Consider the following 20,954-nt stretch of genomic DNA (forward strand, 5'->3'; position numbering starts at 1 on the left):
TTTCTTTACATAGTTGAATGTGCTGACAACAAAATCACACAAAAATAATCAATGGAAATCCAATTTATCAACCCATGGAGGTCTGGATTTGGAGTCACACTCAAAATTAAAGTGGAAAACCACACTACAGGCTGATCCAACTTTGATGTAATGTCCTTAAAACAAGTCAAAATGAGGCTCAGTAGTGTGTGTGGCCTCCACGTGCCTGTATGACCTCCCTACAACGCCTGGGCATGCTCCTGATGAGGTGGCGGATGGTCTCCTGAGGGATCTCCTCCCAGACCTGGACTAAAGCATCCGCCAACTCTTGGACAGTCTGTGGTGCAACGTGGCGTTGGTGGATGGAGCGAGACATGTCACAGATGTGCTCAATTGGATTCAGGTCTGGGGAACGGGCGGGCCAGTCCATAGCATCAATGCCTTCCTCTTGCAGGAACTGCTGACACACTCCAGCCACATGAGGTCTAGCATTGTCTTGCATTAGGAGGAACCCAGGGCCAACCGCACCAGCATATGGTCTCACAAGGGGTCTGAGGATCTCATCTCGGTACCTAATGGCAGTCAGGCTACCTCTGGTGAGCACATGGAGGGCTGTGCGGCCCCCCCAAAGAAATGCCACCCCACACCATGACTGACCCACCGCCAAACCGGTCATGCTGGAGGATGTTGCAGGCAGCAGAACGTTCTCCACAGCGTCTCCAGACTCTGTCACGTCTGTCACGTGCTCAGTGTGAACCTGCTTTCATCTGTAAAGAGCACAGGGCGCCAGTGGCAAATTTGCCAATCTTGGTGTTCTCTGGCAAATGCCAAACGTCCTGCACGGTGTTGGGCTGTAAGCACAACCCCCACCTGTGGACGTCGGGCCCTCATACCACCCTCATGGAGTCTGTTTCTGACTGTTTGAGCAGACACATGCACATTTGTGGCCTGCTGGAGGTCATTTTGCAGGGCTCTGGCAGTGCTCCTCCTTGCACAAAGGCGGAGGTAGCGGTCCTGCTGCTGGGTTGTTGCCCTCCTACGGCCTCCTCCACGTCTCCTAATGTACTGGCCTGTCTCCTGGTAGCGCCTCCATGCTCTGGACACTACGCTGACAGACACAGCAAACCTTCTTGCCACAGCTCGCTGCACTACCTGAGTCACTTGTGTGGGTTGTAGACTCCGTCTCATGCTACCACTAGAGTGAAAGCACCGCCAGCATTCAAAAGTGACCAAAACATCAGCCAGGAAGCATAGGAACTGAGAAGTGGTCTGTGGTCACCACCTGCTGAACCACTCCTTTATTGGGGGTGTCTTGCTTATTGCCTATAATTTCCACCTGTTGTCTATTCCATTTGCACAACAGCATGTGAAATTTATTGTCAATCAGTGTTGCTTCCTAAGTGGACAGTTTGATTTCACAGAAGTGTGATTGACTTGGAGTTACATTGTGTTGTTTAAGTGTTCCCTTTATTTTTTTGAGCAGTATATATTCATTTGGACACCATTTTGGGGAATCTTTCTTGCATGCTTCTTCACTATATATTCAATTAACTGCAATATCTTGCTCACACAAGTGATGTGTACTGTATGCATGTCCACATTGTGTTTATTGTCGTCATTTCATTCACGATATTACCCATTGAGAATTTCATCTTCACCTATTCATGTTTTAGTTGTCTGAATTTTGAGTGTTACATTGGAGTGTAGCATGTTAGCCAGCAGCATACCACCCTGCATCCCACTGCTGGCTTGCTTCTGAAGCTAAGCAGGGTTGTTCCTGGTCAGTTCTTGGATAGGAGACCAGATGCTGCTGGAAGTGGTGTTGGAGGGCCAGTAGGAGGCACTCTTTCCTCCGGTCTAAAACATATCCTAATGCCCCAGGGCTGTGATTGGGGACACTGCCATGTGTAGAGTGCTGTCTTTCCGATGGGATGTTAAATGCGTGTCCTGACTCTCTGAGGTCATTAAAGATCCTGTTGCACTTATTGTAAGAGTAGGGGTGTTAACCCTGGTATCCTGGCTAAATTCCCAATCTGGCCCTCATACCATCATGGCCACCTAATCATCCCCAGCTTGCAATTGGCTCATTCATCCCTCCTATCCCCTGAAACCATTCCCCAGGTCGTTGCTGTAAATGAGAATGTCTTCTCAGTCAACTTACCTGGTAAAATAAATGAAAATGTATATTCATTCTGACTCACAGTATTACCATTTGATGACATGCGGGGGAATTTGGCCAGAGGACAAGCGGATAGAGCTGAGGCGAGAGGATTTCACTCATTGGTTACATAAGGGGAGTATAAAAACTGAATAAAGGAATGCAGGTAGCACTTTATAATAACTCCACGTAACAAAGCATTTATAATAGAGTAGTAAAGCATGTATTAATCAGTATCACACATTTGTAAACGTTAGTAACCTAGTTATTCACACATTTATAAACACATGAAGTATTTCATAATGATTCATAAGATCATTCATGAACATTTTTATATAGGTCCTTATAAACCATTTACTAATCACTAGTCAAGTCTTTTTGCGTGGCCTCATCTAAAGTGTGGGCTATTTATACTTCAGAAATACTTTATAGATGTTTCAAGTGATCAGTATAATTTCTCACAAAAAAATGTACATGCCAGCACTACCCGTACCTGTACAATACACTACCCGTACCTGTACAATACGGTTCAAACTTAGAATTTGTGGACAACTACAAATACCTAGGTGTCTGGTTAGACTGTAAACTCTCCTTCCAGACTCACATCAATCATCTCCAATCCAAAGTGAAATCTAGAATTGGCTTCCTATTTCGCAACAAAGCATCCTTCACTCATGCTGCCAAACATACCCTCGTAAAACTGACCATCCTACCAATCCTCGACTTCGGCGATGTCATTTACAAAATAGCCTCCAATACCCTACTCAACAAGCTGGATGCAGTCTATCACTGTGCCATCCGTTTTGTCACCAAAGCCCCATATACTACCCACCACTGCGACCTGTACGCTCTCGTTGGCTGGCCTTCGCTTCATAATCGTCGCCAAACACATTGGCTCCAGGTCATCTACAAGACCCTGCTAGGTAAAGTCCCCCCTTATCTCCGCTCACTGGTCACCATAGCAGCACCCACCTGTAGCACGCGCTCCAGCAGGTATATCTCTCTGGTCACCCCTAAAGCCAACTCCTCCTTTGGTCGTCTCTCCTTCCAGTTCTCTGCTGCCAATGACTAGAACGAACTACAAAAATCTCTGAAACTGGAAACACTTATCTCCCTCACTAGCTTTAAGCACCAGCTGTCAGAGCAGCTCACAGATCACTGCACCTGTACATAGCCCATCTATAATTTAGCCCAAACTACTACCTCTTCCCCTACTGTATTTATTTATTTTATTTATTTTGCTCCTTTGCACCATATTATTTATATTTTAACTTTGAACTTTCTTCAAACTACAAATCTACCATTCCAGTGTTTTTCTTGCTATACTTTATTTACTTTGCCACCATGGCATTTTTTTGCCTTTACCTCCCTTATCTCACATCCTTTGCTCACATTGTATATAGTCTTATTTTTTTCTACTGCATCATTGATTGTATGTTGTTTTACTCCATGTGTAACTCTGTGTTGTTGTATGTTGTCGAACTGCTTTGCTTTATCTTGGCCAGGTCGCAATTGTAAATGAGAACTTGTTCTCAACTTGCCTACCTGGTTAAATAAAGGTGAAATAAAAAATAAAATAAATAAAAAAATAAAAGCAGCTGGGCTCTTACAAAGGCCTTGAGGTAAACAATTGTACTCGTGCAGGCCTAAAGGAGAGGAAAAGGCAGTGTATTTCTTATCCTCGTCTTGCAGTGGCACATTGTAGTACCCTGACGTCAAGTCCATTGTGCTGAAGAAGGCATTACCTCCCAGCGCAGCAAGTACATCAGCCTGATGAGGCAGGGGATGAGCATCCTTTACTGTGCGGGAATTTAACCACCTAAAGTCAGTACATAGACGCAAGTCCCCATTCTTTTTCCATACCAGCACCAATGGTGAGGCATACTCGCTGCTGGATTTTTCCTTTTCCTCCATATCATCCAGTGTTTCCCTGAGTTTTTGGTAATGAGCTAGAGAAAGCCTACGATAAGGTAATCGAAATGGGCGGTCATCAGTCAGCCGCATGCGATGGCAGAACTCTTTTGCCTCGCCACAATCCAGGCTATGTCTAGAGAACACTGTGTCATACTTCTCAATTAAACTGACAAGTTTGTCTTTCCAGAACTGTGAAACTGGACACTCCTCAACAGACAGGCCTTGAAGTCCAAGATTGCTCAGTGTACTGTTGCCATTAACTACACTGCCACCAACTGAACTATTAGCTGTCAGACTGCCATGTGAGCTGTCACACGTTCTGGTAAGCTGCTTGCTGTTTGACATCATCAAAATCCTCCAATGCAACATCATCAAAATCCTCCAATGCAATGCAAGGGTACACATCCGCCACTTTAGCATTTTGTCTCAGGGTAACTGGCGAAGTTGTTGGATTCACAATCTTCACAGGGAGCCATCCATCCCCCCACAGAGGCGTAACTACTCTCCCTACTAACATGTGTCGATTCACACAACGAGACGTTCTGGGCTCGACAACAACAGTACTGCCCACAGAGAGTTTTGTCTTTGGGGGTAGGCGGCCCCACACCAGATGTTCACTCATGGGTTGGCGCGTTACTGCTCTCTTCAACTTAATGGTGCCCACTTTATCTGGGATGGAGTCTCCTCTCCATCTCTCCAGATTTGATAGGAGACGCAGGAAGTGGCTGTCATCACACTGGCTAGAGGAACCTGGTGTACCCACCACCCTCCAGTAGCTGTCATTTGATTTGAACTGTCTAATCAGAGACTTCAACACGTTAGTGCCCACAATGAGTTCATCAACCTGTTCATCAACCATCTACAATAAGCACTGGGACTACATAACTGAAGCCATAAAGCTGTATGTTTAAGTCACACATGCCCACTGAGCTAGTTTGCATCCCACCACAACCCACCAGGATGATGTCTAAAGGAGCTAGAAAGTTCCCCTCTACCACTCCTGCCTCCCTCAACCGAGGTACAATATCTGCGCACAGAGTAGTAGCCATGGACCCACTATCTAACATCCCCTTCAGCTTAACTTTATCCTGTACTAGCACGGTGGTGTAAAACAAACTGTCATTCATTGTGTTCTGAAAAATTACTGTGTTGTTCTTGGGTACTGAGAAGAATAAGAATAAACAGATTGGATATCATCATCAGTGGAGGAAAAATTAGGCTGCCCCACATTGCCCTCCTCAGAATGGAGGCTGTCTAGTTTTACTAAGACCTGCCAGTCTGTCCACATCCAGGGCTCTGTCGTTGCCCAGTCTCACTATAGTCAAAGCTCATGTGGCCCGAAGAGAAGCACTTGAAACACAGCTAGTGCATTTGACAGTGAGCTTTGGTCCAGTGATTAGTGCTTCCACAGACAGCGCACTCACGCTGACGTTTGTGGAACTGTTTACGGGGCCTCTGTTCACAGACTGAGTATTGCTGACAAGAGCCTTCTCTAACATACTCAAAACTTTCTAATGTCCCACCCTCAGAAACAGATGGGGCCTGTTCTGGTTCACGGGCACATCGAGAAAAAGATGACACATTAGGTCTGCTCACAGGATCCACTTCCTCCTGGGGGGAGTCAAAGACAGCAGCCACCTGCTGTGAAAGTTGTGTTCTACATGCTTTACGCTCCCTTAACAGTTCATCCAAACGATCCTGTACCTCACTGGCTGTCCAGTCACGAAGGGGTTTTCATTTGAACACTTGGGCCAACTCTTTATCAGAACAGTTGCGTACAAACATGACTGCCAACTCTGAGCACTGATTGGGCAAGGTTCTACCCTCACTTACAAGGTACTGTTCAGCTGCCTCTGCAGCTTTGTTAAGCCTAATCCAGAAATCTAGTGAACCCTCATTAGCGTATGGTTTGATTGAGTAGAAATCAGCTAATGGCATACCTGAGCAGACAGTAACCCCAAGGTGTTGCCTGAGAACACTGAACACTGCCTTAACATCTGTGACAACAGGACTGTTACGCATCCAGACATTGGTCACATCCCGTGCCCTCCCCATGAGCCTAGACATCACCTCCCCAACATGCTCAGACCCAGTGTAACCCCTCTTCTCTAGGTAGACTCCCATTAGCTCCTCCCACTCCAGGACAGAGTACTTATCTGAGCCATCACCCCTAAAGAAAGGTGGAGCACTAACATCTGACTTCACAACCAGATTCAGCTTGGACGCATCAATAAAAGTTGACCGACATTGCTCAGGCAGGGGAAACTGCTGGGGTTGATGAGGGGAATGGGCAGGAGTAAGACTTGAAACCCCAGGCTACAGTAAACTCGCTCTGATAGATTCTCCCATCTCTGAACCAATCTGCTTAATAAGGTCACTAAGCTGACTCGGAGGTGTCCCATTATTACTGAGGACTGGGGGTGACGGTACATCATAAGACAGAGGTGGGATACCCTGGTCAGGTGGAATAAACAGCATACCCTTCCCAGTGCTTGTAAACTCAGGACTAGCAAACACTCTACTCCCAGGAGCTGACTGTACAATTGGTGTAAATACAAGGACACCCGTCCCTCTACCCACACTAAAATCCCCAGCATAACTCATCTTATGGACTTGAGAGTCTTCCATTGCTCAATAGAGCACTTAACATTTACATTTTAGTAAATTAGCAGACACTCTTATCCAGAGTGACTTACAGTAGTGAATGCATACATTTCACACATTTTTTCTCCATACTGGTCCCCCGTGGGAATCGAACCCACAACCCTGGCGTTGCAAACACCACGCTCTACCAACTGAGCCACACGGGACTTACATACAATGTAATTTACTGCAATCAAATACAATTTTTTTTGCAATAAACAAATTCCTTCTAAACATGCAAATAAACACAAATACCCATATCTAGTGAATATGCTACATTCACCTTCACTATTTACAGTATATGTTCACTTTTAGCAAACCATCAACAAGTGCGCATGCGCAGATCGCGCACCTCATCCACATGCACAGCTCCGGTGGTCGGCTTGAGCTGACCAGTCGGCAGGTCGCGGCACCAGTTTGTAGCGTGGTTCGTTCTGCATTGTGTACTTTTAATTAGGACACTGCCACAACTGGAGGTCTGCTGGTTGGATTCTTTTTATTTGCCCTGCACACGAAGAGACAACACACAATAGTTTAGCCCTTGGCGCAGTCACAGCTCTCAGGCACCTTGCTAGCTGAAGGTCAGGCAAAAGAGAACAATAAGGGGGTATGGAAATACAGATAACCCGCGATGGGCCAAACCAAAATATACAAAACTTTTACAATCACGTGTATGTACAATATTGATATGAAAAAGTGTTTGAACACCAAAAAATAGCATTAGCTATGCAGCTGTAATTAAATAAAAAAAGCACACTGAATTATTATTATTATCAAATTATTAACATCCCCTCTTGACCTGGCCTATTTGAATTGGTCCTTGTGTGCAACTTGGTGCATAATCTAGGGGAACAACATCACACTGCTACATAATCACTATCATCTTAATGATTTTGTGTACCATTATGGTTTGTCTGTACAGTTAACTTTAGGTATGAATTTTCCTTCAGTAGTCTATACTCATTTGCATTAGTGTTTATATGCATCTGTACGATACCTCTTAAACATGTGCCCATTCATCCCTTTGTATCTTGTCCAGCTGAGCCTCTTGGTCATACAGTTAATGCAGCCATGCAGCTTCATCTCATCAGTACAGTACATACTGCACGCACGCACATGCGCACTCAAACACACACACACTCCCTGCCAGCCTTGGGAGCATCAGGCCCCAATGTAGGTCACGACATAAGCCCAGGGGTGTCCTGGTCCTCCCAACACTGTCACACACACACTCATGTTGTACATGGACATGCACATGGATCCCTATTCTCATTTTTGCTGATTTATCTTCTAACCCTACAGTATCCACCGCACACTCATACATTAACACTCACTCCACACTTTGTTTTGAAAAACTACCTAATTCAATCTAAGCAACTGTCACTCATGTCCCCATACATTAGCTTACTGTCATAGGATGAAATTGGTCCAGGTGATGTGATGTGTGGCATCTGGTGGCTTAGAACCAGTCTGAAGACTCATGTATTCCCCTCAGGTGATGAAAAGACAACTAATTGACCATTAGGCTCTCTCTCTCTCTCTCTCTCTCTCTCTCAACAGGCTTCTGAACAGCTTCTATCCCCAAGCCATACGACTGCTAAATAGCTAACAAAATGTCTAAACGTCCTATGTGAGTTGACCCTTGTATTACATTTTTGCACTGTCTCTATGAACACTCACAGGACTCAACACATTCACACACACTGGCACTCCAACACATACACACACACACACACACACACACACACACACACACACACACACACACACACACACACACACACACACACACACACACACACACACACACACACACACACACACACACACACACACACACACACACACACACACACACACTTCATTTTGTCATACATTTCCATAACGAACACACACTCACAATCATCATATACACTTCTGCTACTCTGTTTCTCATATATTCCCGATGCCTAGTCACCTTACCCCTATACATATCTACCTTTATCACTCCATTATCCTTATGTTATTTTTAGTACTGCATTGATATTGATTACTGCATTGTTGGATTTAGAGCTTGCAAGAAGGGCATTTCACTGTACTTGTGCACATTACATTAAAACTCTCTCTCCCTTTTCTCTCTCTACATACCCCCCTCTTTATTAATCTCATTAAGCCTAGTGAGTCACTTCTGATAGCCCTAATGACTATAAATGCCATCATGCTAGATTCTAGGTTGACACTCCCTTCTAAGCACTTTCTAGGAGGGTGCTTTGGATCCTCAATAGATAGTGTGGATTAGGGAGTCATTGAGCAAACTGACATTATGATAACATGGAATTGGTTGTCTGTTACTGTATTTTCAAACCATAAATATACTGTAGATCAGGGATGTGCAACTCCAGTCTTCGTTGACCTGATTGGTGTCACACTTTTGCCCCAGCCCCATCCCCAGCCCCAGCTAACACCTGACTCCAATAATCAACTGATCATGATCTTCAGTTTAGAATGCAATTAGTTTAATCAGCTGTGTTCACTAGGGATGGGGAAAAAGTGTGACACCACTCCGGCCCCTGAGGACTTTAGTTGCCCCTCCCTGCTGCAGATACTATATTATATCATATCAGGCGTTAATGCTATTGCCCTTTTTTTTATAGCCCTTACATTTCTCTCTAATAATCTAATGTTCACTATAAACAATTTCACTGTAATTATCAAATATTTTAAGAGTTTTATGCATTTTAGTTCTTTAACAGAAGCGGTATAGGATTCTTTTGACATGAGTTGCCTGGCAGCGTATCATCCGAGGGTCATATGACATGATACAGCCATAAAGGAGCTGGTTTCTTTACGTCAGTTTCTAACGTACTATTAATAATACTCCAGAGCAGAGTTTTATTTTTCTCTCTCTCTCTGCCCTGTCAAATGCATAGATAAATGAGTCATCTGTGCATCTTTTATTGAATCATACTACTCCACTGAAGACATTGAACTAATCCTTTCAAAAAGAGAGGCACAACTGAGACCAATTCAGTCGTGACAGTGTAGCATATCTTCCTCGGCAGTAACCCCCAAGTCACACATTCCCTTTGAACTTAATAGATTTTGTCAATTCAAATAAATGTATACCGTTGGTCAAATATCGCATTGCTACATTCTCATGTAAAGTATGACGATTTTGAAGTACCTATGGAGGCAACTTTGAACTCTATCATGGTCTCTCTCTTTAAAATAGTACAAAATGCGATGGCTATCCTCACCAGCCTTGCAGAAGCAGAACATGCCACCTATGAAGTCAGCAGTCCCCAACCCCCACCCTGAACACATGTTATACATCCCCGGGGCACAGGCTGAGCATAACACTGAGACACAGCTGAGAGAGAGAGAGAGAGAGAGAGAGAGAGGGAGAGAGAGGAAGTATGAGTGAGCATCAGAGAAAAGGACAGAAATAGAGCGATTAAGGAGTTATTGCAGAGAGAGGCTAAGAGAGAGAGAGAGAGAGAGAGACATAAAGAGAGAGAGAGAAATTTTGTGCACATGGGGTTATGGTATTTTTGCGAGAGCCTTTTTCTTTCATCTCCGTGGATATGAACCTCAAGTGGATTTGGTTTTCTCAGATTCCCAGTGGATTTCCCTGTAATTCCTCCCTGGATCTAAACAGCTGTTGAAGTCGTGAAGACCAAACCATGCCTTCTCTTCATTGAAGCTTCAACATGGGCCCTTGACTGGGTTCCCTGACTGGATTTTATTTTATCTCTATTTTACCAGGTGGTCCCATTGAGATCAAAATACTTATTTTTCAAGGGAGATCTGGCCATTAAGGATGGTGCTATGCTGCACCACCACTGATCACCACCACTGCATGCTCTACAGTGAAGATTCCTCCATGTGCTGTCTATACTGACATCCCTACTCATGGATAGCCACTGGCAGGGTAAGATGCTGCCATGATGGCTGCTTTAAATGAATGACCGTCATGCTGAAATGTAAGACTGTTTAGTGTGGCGCTGAACTACCACATTGTTGGTGTGTTATGCATGGCCTGAGAATTGTCATGGCGACTGACTGACAGACAGACAGATGACAATTGTGAGGTATGGTTTGTGTAGCAGTAGCAAGGTCCATGATGTGTTAATGGACTGTGCTTATGTAATAAGGAGTATAAACTGGGTAAGCTCAAAGGAGTATAAACCCCAAGGGGCATATGGATTCCAAGGGGTATATTCAAAATGGCACTGTGCCAGGTAACTGTAAATAACGGTTGAAACTTGAATGCGGGACTCCAATGCGGAATCTAATGGGTTTCCGTGCCAGCTGTGCACTTTAGGTGGAGCAACTTTCTTAGATTAGTGTACATACAGAATATTGCTTCTGTTGGCACCTATCTAAACAAGTGTGGACACAGATCCAAAACGGGAATACAGAATTTTGAAAAGTGCATAGCATGCATTATGTGATGTATACCTCCATGTTTCTTCCTGATGAGAAGGCTGTCTCATCCAATAGAAATGGGAGATAATGGGCAACAACAACAGCAGCAGCAGCCCTGAATAGGAGAGGACTCTTACTCAACAGTGGATGTGATGTGGCTCAGGGCAAGGGGATGGTCATTGTCCACAGATACATTTGCATGATTGGTCCATCAAGGCACACAATCGACTGTCTGGACAACAGAGAATGCTATATACATTTAGGTTGAGGTAATTAAGATAGATGTTGTGGATACAACCAGGCAAGTGCAACGAGAATATGATACACACAGTGAACAATATAAATACTCCCCGTCATAAATAGACTGTGGTAGTATGCATTAATTTTAGTTTCATTAAATCAAATAGTTTATGTAATCAAGGTGTTTACATAATAGTTTACATAAGCAAGACGTGTTTGTGCTGCAGATAGGAATAGCCTGGGAACAAAGATAGCCCAGACCTGCTTTTACAGGCTTATAGGGGTACTCTAACCTATCTAAAATAAACGCTTTACACATGATGTCAAGGACAGTTCATTTTCAGCTGACGTCAGAGGTTTTAAGTTTGTATACTTTTTGTTTTGAACACCCTGCAGGCCCTTACTGCACATTCTTGCTTCACCCCTTTGAGTAGAAGTGAATTGTTACACAATTAGGGCCGTGCAATACGGCCTAAAAATCACATCTACATTTTTTCAAACTTATGGGCGATTCATGATTCAGTACCAGTCAAAAGTTTGAACACCAACTCATTCAAGGGTTTTTCTTTATTTTTACTATTTTCTACATGGTAGAATAATAGTAAATACATCAAAATTATGAAATAACACATATGAAATCATGTAGTAATCCTAAAAGTGTTAAACAAATCAAAATATATTTTATATTATTCAAAGTAGCCACCCTTTGCCTTGACGACAGCTTTGCACACTCTTGGCATTCTCTCAATGAGCTTCACCTGGAATGCTATTCCTACAGTCTTGAAGCAGTTCCCACATATGCTGAGCACTTGTTGGCTGCTTTTCCTTCATTCTGCGGTCCATCTCATCCCAAACCATCTCAATTGGGTTGAGGTCAGGTGATTGTGGAGGCCAGGTCATCTGATGCAGGACTCTATCACTCTCCTTCTTGGTCAAATAGCCCTTACACAGCCTGGAGGTGTGTTGGGTCATTGTCCTGGTACCCATGCTGGTTAAGTGTGCCTTGAATTCTAAATAAATCACCGACAGTGTCACCAGCAAAGCACCCCTACACCATCACACCTTCTCCTCTATGCTTCACAGTGGGAACTACACATGCAGACATTATCCGTTCACCTACTCTGCGTCTCACAAAGACACGGCGGTTGGAACCCAAAATCTCAGATCTGGACTCATCAGACCAAAGGACAGATTTCCACCGATATAATTACATTTACATTTTACATTTTAGTCATTTAGCAGACGCTCTTATCCAGAGCGACTTACAGTAGTGAATGCATACATTTCAAATCATTTCATACATTTTTTTATATATATATTTTTTTTTTCTCGTACTGTCCATTGCTCATGTTTCTTTGCCCAAGCAAGTCTCTTCTTATTATTGGTGTCTTTTAGTAGTGGTTTCTTTGGAGCAATTCAAGCATGAAGGCCTGATTCGCGCAGTCTCCTCTGAACAGTTGATATTGAGATGTGTCTGTTACTTGAACTATGTGAAGCATTTATTTGGGCTGCAATCTGAGGTGCAGTTAACTCTAATGAACTTACCTTCTGCAGCAGAGGTAACTCTGGGTCTTCCTTTGCTTCCTCATTTCATCATAGCTTTTGATGATTTTTGCGATTGCACTTGAAGAAACTTTGACAGACCTTCATGTCTTAAAGTAATGATGGACTGTTGTTTCTCTTTGCTTATTTGAGCTGTTCTTGCCATACACACCTGATTGGCTCAAATGCATTAAGAAGGAAGGACATTTTAACAAGGCCTACCTGTTAATTGAAATGCATTCCAGGTAACAAACTCATGAAGCTGGTTGAGAGAATGCCAAGAGTGTGCAAAGCTGTCATCAAGGCAAAGGGTGGCTACTTTGAAGAATTATATTGAGATGTTTAACACTGTTTTAGTTACTACATGCTTCTATGTGTTATTTCATAGTTTTGATGTCTTCACTATTATTCTACAATGTAGAAAATAGTCACAAAAAAAAAACCTGGAATGACAAGGTGTGTCCAAACTTTTGACAGGTACTGTATATATCTCATATTTTTGGGGCTATTTTCTAAATAAGCATTGTTGTACAATTAAAGGTCAAATACACTGCATTTCAAACAGTCAGCAATAATTAATTCAGGGCTTGTGAAGTTATAGCTTAGCTAAATTTAAGCCTTCCACAATCATAAGACCCATTACTAATTTTATTATTTTATCAAAATAGTTTAAGCTGCTTTTGCAAAATCACTGATCTGGCTTTCATGTCTTTTTGTTACAAACTGAACTAGAACCATGCATAATACACATTCAGTTATAATGATAACTTATTGCAGCAGGCATTAAGCTATAGAAAATTAACACAGGTCTCATCAACAATCTCTCAAGCCAACGTGCTAGTGATTAGCCAGCTAACCTTTGTATTTCAAGTTTAGCCAATTTGGATCTATTTGCTAGCTAACAAGGTTGAACAGTTGAATTGTTATGAACACACCATTCTGTCTCTCTCCAACTGTTTGAAAAGCATGTTAGCCTGTCCACTTTGTTAAGATGTTGAAATCAAGTGGCCTACCTTATTTCTCAGAATGAGAACGAGTTGCCAATTCCTTATATCAAATCAAATCAAATGTTTATATAGCCCTTCTTACATCAGCTGATATCTCAAAGTGCTGTACAGAAACCCAGCCTAAAACCCCAAACAGCAAGCAATGCAGGTGTAGAAGCACGGTGGCTAGGAAAAACTCCCTAAAGGCCAAAACCTAGGAAGAAACCTAGAGAGGAACCAGGCTATGAGGGGCGGCCAGTCCTCTTCTGGCTGTGCCGGGTGGAGATTATAACAGCACATGGCCAAGATGTTCAAATGTTCATAAATGACCAGCATGGTCAAATAATAATAATCATAGTAGTTGTCGAGGGTGCAACAAGTCAGTAACACAAGAGTAAGTGTCAGTTGGCTTTTTCATAGCCAATCTTTGAGAGTATCTCTACCGCTCCTGCTGTCTCTAGAAAGTTGAAAACAGCAGGTCTGGGACAGGTAGCACGTCCGGTGAACAGGTCAGGGTTCCAGCAGGTCTGGAACAGCAAGTCTGGGACAGGTAGCACGTCCGGTGAACAGGTCAGGGTTCCATAGCTGCAGGCAGAACAGTTGGAACTGGAGCAGCAGCACGGCCAGGTGAACTGGGGACAGCAAGGAGTCATAAAGCCAGGTAGTCCTGAGGCATGGTCCTAAGCTTTATGCTTATTGCACATTTATAAGACCCAGACTTGTCAGTTAGTATAACCTGTGCCTAATTTGTAAATCAGGTGCCGGAGCAAAATATGAGCACGAGAGGGTAGTGACCTAGGGAGCTCTGAGGTACCGGAACGCATGAGAAAACAAATCACCTTTATAGAAAAGCATTACATGCATATCATTGCATGTTCATAGTGGCATAGAGCAGTAGAGTAGGGGCCCTAACAGAAGTTGCACATATGGAGAAAATATTTAGAGGCCTAGCGTACGGGAAAATGTTGACCTTTTAAAGATGCATTTCATGCAATTCTACATCTTTTTACATGACTGGAGTCTTTGGCATAATATTTTTTAATGCCATGTTCAAAACTCTCCAACTGGGAGATCTCAGACTTCTGACTCCAGTGCGTTCAAGATAAGTGAGGACTCATTCAACTCGGAATTCCAAGTCGGGAGCTCAGGCCTCTTTCTAGAGCTCCGACTTTCGACCTGAAGATCACTGACGTCATGATTGGACCTTGTTTTTTTCCAGAGTTCCCAGTTGTCATGAAAGCACCATAATAAAAATGACCTTGTCTTGAATTCATGAATAGCCTAGGCCTAGATGTTTGCAGGCACATATTGTAGGCTACAACATGAGGAGGAACTTATAGTGCTGAAAATAATTTCCAGTTTCACTGACTCACCCAATGATGCGCAGCTCACTTGCTGGTGATGGCCGATGTGCTCGTGCTAAAAGCTTCTCTCTCTCTCGCTCTCTCTCTCTCTCGCTCTCTCGTTTTACTATGCCTTGTTAGGGGGCTAAACTCCACAGCTAGGAATTATTTATATATATTTTTTAGCTGATCCTCTGTGGCTAACTGATATGCTTTCTCGTGGTATAGTATGCTATTCTGAATGATTTTCTTTCTTTCTAAATAGACAGGAGTAACAATACTCCTATACTCGTTACCACCAACCCCGGACTGTCTTGTCTCATTACGCACACCTGATTCCCATTCCCTCTGATTAGTATGTGTACATACAGTTGAAGTCGGAAGTTTACATACACCTTAGCCAAATACACTCAATTCCTGACATTTAATCCTAGTAAAAATTCCCTGTCTTAGGTCAGTTCGGTTCACCACATTATTTTAAGAATGTGAAATGTCAGAAAAATAGTAGAGAGAATTATTTATTTCAGCTTTTATTTATTTCATCACATTCCCAGTGGGTCAGAAGTTTACATACACTCAATTAGTATTTGGTAGCAGGGCCTTTACATTGTTTAACTTGGGTCAAACATTTTGGGTATCCTTCAACAAGCTTCCCACAATAAATTGGGAGAATTTTGGCCCATTCCTCCTGACAGAGCTGGTGTAACTGAGTCAAGTTTGTAGGCTTCCTTGCTCGCACATGCTTTTTCAGTTCTGCCCACAAATGTTCTTTTGGATTAAGGTCATGACCTTGTGATGGCCACTCCAATACCTTAACTTTATTGTCCTTAAGCCATTTTGCCACAACTTTGGAAGTATACTTGGGGTCATTGTCCATTTCGAAGACCCATTTGCTACCAATCTTTAACTTCCTGACTGATGTCTTGGGATGTTGCTTCAATACATCCACATCATTTCCCTTCCTCATGATGCCATCTATTTTGTGAAGTGCACCAGTCCCTCCTGCAGCAAAGCACCCCCACAACATGATGCTGCCACCCCCATGCTTCATGGTTGGGATGGTGTTCTTCGGCTTGTAAGCCTCCCCCTTTTTCCTCCAAACATAACGATGGTCATTATGGCCAAACAGTTCTATTTTTGTTTCATCAGACTAGAGGACAATTCTCCAAAAAGTACGATCTTTGTCCCAATGTGCAGTTGCAAACCGTAGTCTGTTTTTTTTATGGTGGTTTTGGAGCAGTGGCTTCTTCCTTGTTGAGCGGACATTCAGGTTATGTCGATATAGGACTCGTTTTACTGTGGATATAGATACTTTTGTACCTGTTTCCTCCAGCATCTTCACAAGGTCCTTTGCTGTTGTTCTGGGATTGATTTGCACTTTTCACACCAAAGTGCGTTCATCTCTAGGAGACAGAACGCGTCTCCTTCCTGAGGGGCATGACGGCTGCGTGGTCCCATGGTGTTTATACTTCTGTACTATTGTTTGTACAGATGAGCGTGGTACCTTCAGGCGTTTGGAAATCCCAAGGATGAACCAGACTTGTGGAGGTCTACATTTTGTTTCTGAGGTCTTGGCTGATTTCTTTTGATTTTCCCATGATGTCAAGCAAAGAGGCACTGAGTTTGAAGGTAGGCCTTGAAATACATCCACAGGTAAACCTCCAATTGACTCAACTGATGTCAATTAGCCTATCAGAAGCTTCTAAAGACATGACATCATTTTCTGGAATTTTCCAAGCTGTTTAAACGCACAGTCAACTTAGTGTATGTAAACTTCTGACCCAATGGAATTGTGATACAGTGAATTATAAGTGAAATAATCTGTCTGTAAACAATTGTTGGACAAGTTACTTGTGTCATGCACAAAACTATAGTTTGTTAACAAGAAATGTGTGGAGTGGTTGAAAAATGAGTTTTAATGACTCCAACCTAAGTGTATGTAAACTTCCGACATCAACTATACGTGCCCTCTGTTCCCCATTGTCCTTGTTGATTATTGTTCCATGTCCGTTGGTCTTGTAAGTACTTGTGCTCTGTTGTATCGGCTTGCATGTTACAGTGTTAGTGTGCACTTGTTATTACGGCTCTCGTCCCGTGTATTTATTAGAGGTTTTACAACTCTCTCTTTGTTTGGGTTACAGCCCTGTGTTACATTTTTACGTGTTTGTTTTGGGCTTCATCCCCGTCATATTCATGACGCACGCTATTTGGGGTAGTGAAATAAACCCCCCCTATTTTGTATTCCTGCGCCTGTCAGAGTTTGTGCGTTTTTGTGTGCTTTTTTGTTGCTTAATTTGTGTGAAATGAAATCCTACATCCATCTCATTAGGTGAGAACAGGATGGATCAACAGTGATTCATATTACTGGTTTGCATCCTAAAAAAGGGATAGTTGTGTTTTGCTAAATAACACAATATTTGTCTACCTATATTTTTTATATTACCTTTATTTAACTAGGCAAGTCAGTTAGGAACAAATTCTTATTTACAATGACAGCCTAGGAACAGTGGGTTAACTGCCTTGTTCAGGGGCAGAACAACAGATTTGTACCTTGTCAGCTCGGGGATTTGAACTTGCAACCTTTCAGTTACTAGCCCAATGCTCTAACCACTAGGCTACACTAGCATTGGCTATTTGATATATAAACTTATATATTGGTTATTTGATATATAAACTTCAGTAACAAAAGAACACCATGGTTGTAATAACACTTTAAACAGGTTGTTAATAAATGTGTATAATGTGTTTGTTTTGGGTCCACACTGGTAAGTTAACTCATGTAAATGTCTAGTCACACAGGATTTTCTTCTGGATAACTGGTCAGGGCAAAGCACTTTCCATTCCGCTTCAGGCAACTTTGATGTAAGGCTTCATCATACCTGTAGTGACTACTTCTATCCGTCATGCCTATTGTTGCTTATCCATTGTTCACTGGATATATCAATGTAATTACATCCAACACAATGTTGAAAAACAGAATGCTTACCACCAATAGATCACATAACTAGACCTGAGCTGGACGTGATCCCAACGCTGCCAACAATGTAGTGGAAGAAAGTGAATGATAGACACGACCATAATAATCATCATGAAATGGCCTTGGAAGTGCCATTAGTGTAAGCCAACATAATTCATTATTTTACATTAACCTGTTTAACTGCATTGATATGGCTTAATTGATCATTGTCCAGACTCGTTATAATTGCAAATACCATGCAGTTGCACTAGGGGAATTTAACCAAACAGATTTATTTTGCAGGTCTTCTGTTTCCCCACATTTATTGATTAATTAATTTCCCATCATGAAAATGTATCCCGATTCCCCAATCAAATACCTTCCTCAACACCACAAACAAACCTGACAATATAGCTTTTTTCCAATCTGGCAAATCTCTGATATAGCACCAGTATCCCAAAGTATTAAGTGAAAACAAGCATAGAAAACAGCATTGACATTAATAATTGTCATGATTGTGTGTAGGAACGGACCAAGGCGCAGCGTGAGTATCGTTCCACATCTTTTATTTGAATGTGAAACTTTGCAAGACAAACAATAAACTATAAACAAAACATAAACCATGACGACAGAGGTGCAACATGCACTAACTCAAAAATAATCTCCCACAAACACAAGTGGGAAAAACAACTACTTAAATATGATCCCCAATTAGAGACAACGATGACCAGCTGCCTCTAATTGGGAATCATACAAAAAACCCAACATAGAAAAAAGAAACTAGAACACAACATAGAAAAATTAAACTAGATTAAAAAAAACAGTCACACCCTGACCTACTCTACCATAGAAAATAAGAGCACTCTATGGTCAGGACGTGACAATAATAAATAAAACGTGAGGCTACTATGATATTGTAGCAACCCTCAAATACAGCTGTGTGTTATGAGTTATGCTGTTCGTTTGTTGTGTTGCACTTACCAGTACCCAGTGTTCGCGGGGTCCAACATTTTTGTATTTATTTTTATTTCACCTTTATTTAACCAGGTAGGCCAGTTGGGAACAAGTTCTCATTTACAACTGCGACCTGGCCAAGATAAAGCAAAGCAGTGCGACAAAAACAACAACACAGAGTTACACATAAACAAACGTACAGTCAATAAGACAAAAGAAAAGAAAAATAGAAAGATCTATGTACAGTGTGTGCAAATGTAGAAGAGTAGGGTGGTAGGCAATAAATTGGCCATAGAGGCAAAAATAATTACAATTTAGCATTGATACTGGACTGATAGATGTGCAGATGATGATGTGCAAGTAGAGATACTGGGGTGCAAAAGAGCAAGAGGGTAAGTAATAATATGGGGATGAGGTAGTTGGGTGTGCTATTTACAGATTGGCTTTGTACAGGTACAGTGATCGGTAAGCTGCTCTGACAGCTGATGCTTAACATTAGAGAGGGAGATATAAGACTCCAGCTTTAGAGATGTTTGCAATTCATTCCAGTCATTGGCAGCAGAGAACTGGAAGGAAAGGCGGCCAAAGGAAGTGTTGGCTTTGGGGATGACCAGTGAAATATACCTGCTTGATCGCGTGCTACGGGTGGGTGTTGCTATGGTGACCATTGAGCTGAGATAAGCCAGGACTTTACCTGCAAAGACTTATAGATGACCTGGAGCCAGTGGGTTTTGAGACGAATATGTAGTGAGGGCCAGCCAACGAGAGCATACAGGTCGCAGTGGTGGGTTGTATATGGGGCTTTGGTGACAAAATGGATGGCACTGTGATAGACTACATCCAGTTTGCTGAGTAGAGTGTTGGAGGCTAGTCAAGGATCGGTAGGATAGTCAGTTTTACGAGGGTATTTTTGGCAGCATGAGTGAAGGAGGCTTTGTTGCGAAATAGGAAGCATATTCTAGATTTAATTTTGGATTGGAGATGCTAAATGTGAGTCTGGGAGGAGAGTTTACAGTCTAACCAGACACCTAGGTATTTGTAGTTGTCCACATATTCTAAGTCAGAACCGTCCTGAGTAGTGATGCTGGACAGGCGGGAGGGTGCGGGCAGCAATCGGTTGAAGAGCATGCACATAGTTTTACTAGCATTTAAAAGTAGTTGGAGGCCACTGAAGGAGTGTTGTATGGCATTGAAGCTCGTTTGGAGGTGTGTTAGCACAGTGTCCAAAGAAGGGCCAGATGTATACAGAATGGTGTCGTCTGCGTAGAGGTGGATCAGACCAGTAGCAAGAGCGACATCATTGTAATACACAAAGAAAAGAGTCGGCCCGAGAACCCTGCCAGTCAACCCTGCCATCTGCCAACCACGGGAACACCTGGAATGTTCCAGTGCCGGGCATCCTTGTGGTTAGTGGAGCGGCGGGGGGGTTTGGAAGGGGGGTGGAGCACCGCAAGTTTAAGACCATGCTTAGCCATTGTTCTCTCTCCTTACGTCTGGTCTTAACAAGAGATGAGTCACCGTTGTTTGATACTGTTTTCCTTGGTTTATTTGGCGTGGGCTACGGCCAAACAGTAGCCTGTGTTGTTTGGTTAACAAATCGTAAACGCAATCCTCCGTCTGGACATTTCTTCATTTATGATCTAGCCAAGTCAATACAATATTATAATTATATCGGTGACAACCTGGTTGACTAACATTATTGGGTTATTAACATGTTCCTTTTTTCATATAAATACATGTGGGACACAAAAAAAGGCAGTGTAGAACACCATTGTCCAAAATGCATTGCACCAATAACTTTCAAAAGATTGTTCCGAAATTTGCCCCCAAAA

General features: G+C 42.6%; 1 protein-coding gene across 2 annotated transcripts in view; it reads left to right on the forward strand.

Annotated features, from left to right (window-relative positions):
- The first annotated feature begins 10,098 nt into the window (after nucleotides 1–10,098).
- LOC115160631 (nck-associated protein 5) overlaps nucleotides 10,099–20,954 on the forward strand; it is a 116,043-nt gene continuing 105,187 nt past the window's right edge. For both annotated transcript variants that reach the window (XM_029710851.1, XM_029710850.1), the window contains exon 1: nucleotides 10,099–10,604. The gene's annotated coding sequence lies outside the window, so the exon portion shown is untranslated. The remainder of the gene's footprint in view (nucleotides 10,605–20,954) is intronic.

The sequence above is a fragment of the Salmo trutta genome, chromosome 24, assembly GCF_901001165.1.
Source record: "Salmo trutta chromosome 24, fSalTru1.1, whole genome shotgun sequence".
Classification (NCBI taxonomy): Eukaryota; Metazoa; Chordata; class Actinopteri; order Salmoniformes; family Salmonidae; genus Salmo; species Salmo trutta.